Source organism: Myotis lucifugus, unplaced genomic scaffold (assembly GCF_000147115.1).
Source record: "Myotis lucifugus unplaced genomic scaffold, Myoluc2.0 scaffold_697, whole genome shotgun sequence".
Classification (NCBI taxonomy): Eukaryota; Metazoa; Chordata; class Mammalia; order Chiroptera; family Vespertilionidae; genus Myotis; species Myotis lucifugus.
In genome coordinates this window covers 293582-295726 of record NW_005871745.1, presented here as the reverse complement: position 1 = coordinate 295726, position 2145 = coordinate 293582, and the positions used below count along the sequence as shown (strand labels likewise).

Sequence of the window (2145 nt, the reverse complement as noted above, 5' to 3'; positions counted from 1 at the left end):
ATTTGCCTCCACCCCACCCCCCGTAGCCCCAGACCTTCACCACCCTATTGTCTGTGTGCAGGGATCATTTATATATGCTTACGACCACTGGCCTATGCCATCAGCAAGTGATTCTGAGCCTCCCTAGACGCCAGGTGTGGGAAGGTCACAATGCAGGCGACATCTCTAGCCTTGAGGACTGTTTACCAAATAAAACAGCAGGGGAGCCTGGATGGATGAGTGTTCAGGGTCTTTCCCAGGGTGCGGAGAGGGGCTCTTCTGAAGGACAGCACTTGGCTTTCATGTTATAAAGAGCAGAGAGCCCTGGCCGATGTGGCTCAGCTGGCTGAGCGCTGTCCCGTGCACTGAGAGTCCCCCAGTTTGAGTCCCAGTCAGTCCACATGCCTGGTTTGTGGCCTCGATCCCTAGTAGGGGGTGTACAGGTAGCAGCTGATCCATGTTTCTTTCTCGTCAATATTTCTATCTCTCTCCCTCTCCCTTCCTTAATCTCTAAATTCATTTATCTCCCCCCCTTTCCGCACCACATTTAAAAATAGAAAAGAGAGACCCAAAATCACTCAGTAACAGGGAGATGGAGGCCCCGAGACTACCTGAGACTAAAAGGGACTTGTCCAAGGTCCTGAGCCAGCTAGGGCGACCGGGACCAGATGTGACACCAGGGCCTTGGCAGCTGGACCGGCCTGAGTGTGCTCAGCCCACCATGGACCCGTCACCTGCACGGGCCTCTCCGCCTACCCCGGCCAACCACCCGGTGCAGGGAGGCCTCCAGGTGCAAGCACCCAGACTCTGAGACCCAGGGCCTGTCCCCTCACCCGCCAGTGAAACAGGGAGCCCCGAAGCCTGAGGTGGGGCTTATCCAGAGAAAGGCCTGTGCATGTTCCAGGAGCCCTGAGACCCTCGAAGGGAGGTGAGAACCAAATGGTTTTGCCCAAATGCGAGGCTTAAACAAATGTCAGAGGGGAAGCAGGGACTGGTTTCTGAGTGTCTTCTGGGCCGAGACCACAGGACGCCTCAGCCGCCCCGCCATGGGCCCGCGAGCGGCTCGTGAGGATCCGGGGCCTGGAGCCCTACTCACCGGCTTGGATGGCCAGGAAGTTGTAGAGTTCGTGCAGCAGCTCCAGCAAGGCCGCCTTCTGCTTGGCCTGACAGAACTGAGAGGACAGGACAAGCGGTCAGCAGGGCGGTGGGCAAGGAGGCAGCCGTGCTGTCAAGTACTGAGCAGTAAGCAACACCTCATACTTTTAAAAACTAAAAACCAATTCTGCAAATGGTGGTCCCAGGGACAGGGCCGATACATGTGGGGCTGAGTGAGTGCAGGGCAGAGTGAAGGCACAGTCACTAAGGGCTGCCATCCTGGAGGCCCCCGCCCTTCCCCGGTGCCGATGGAGTAATGGCCACTAGTGGGGCCGAGGAGCAGAGGCAAGGCGGCTGTGGGAAATGAGCCCTGTAGTCCCGGAAAGCTACCCACGCTGCGTCCTCTCCCCCTGGGGCCACTCCCACCCGTGGTGGAGACTCAAGTGTCTACAATCTGCCCATCGATTGTCTGTCTTGTGGAGTATCTGCTGCAAAAAGTAAAATCCCTAGAAGCCTTTGAAATCATAGGGGAGAAAAGCCACCTGCATGAGAAAATGGGAGCAGGAACACACGCAGACCTAGCTCTCCAGCCCCTGTAACAGTTGAGGCCATCTTGCTAGACTCACGGTTGCTCTCCTCGATGGACCGAGAGCCAGGTGCTGTGCGGGGTGGTTATATGTGAGTGCGCACTGAATTGTCACCACACTCCTTACTGTACCCCAATTTCTCAGATGGGGAGCCTGAGGCTCAGAGACCTTAGGTAAGCCACCAAGGTCCCACAGCTCAAGAGAGGTGGGGTCAGGCCAGCAGTCACCACGCCCCACACTTCAGGCCGCCTCTGGTGTCGCTGGGCAAAGCCCTGGACTTTGAGCCGAGAGCCTGGGGCCTGGCCCCGCACCTACAGAAGGAACTGACGTGGCCTTCCTCCCAGGCTCATCAGCTGCCTCACCCGAATGGGAGGGACCTGGTGTCCAACACTCTCAGAGGCAACATGTGTCCCCTCACGCTGCCTAAAGACCCAAGAGCCTCTGCAGTACACGCGACCACAATGGTCAGAAACAACTCATGTGG

At 57.5% G+C, this 2145-nt stretch overlaps 1 protein-coding gene across 1 annotated transcript in view; it reads right to left on the bottom strand.

Moving 5' to 3' along the window:
- The window catches only part of LEMD2 (LEM domain containing 2), a 9892-nt gene extending 8740 nt beyond the window's left edge, over positions 1 to 1152 (bottom strand). The window contains exon 1 of the mRNA XM_023746574.1: positions 1076 to 1152. The gene's annotated coding sequence lies outside the window, so the exon portion shown is untranslated. The remainder of the gene's footprint in view (positions 1 to 1075) is intronic.
- Between the last annotated feature and the right edge of the window lie 993 nt (positions 1153 to 2145).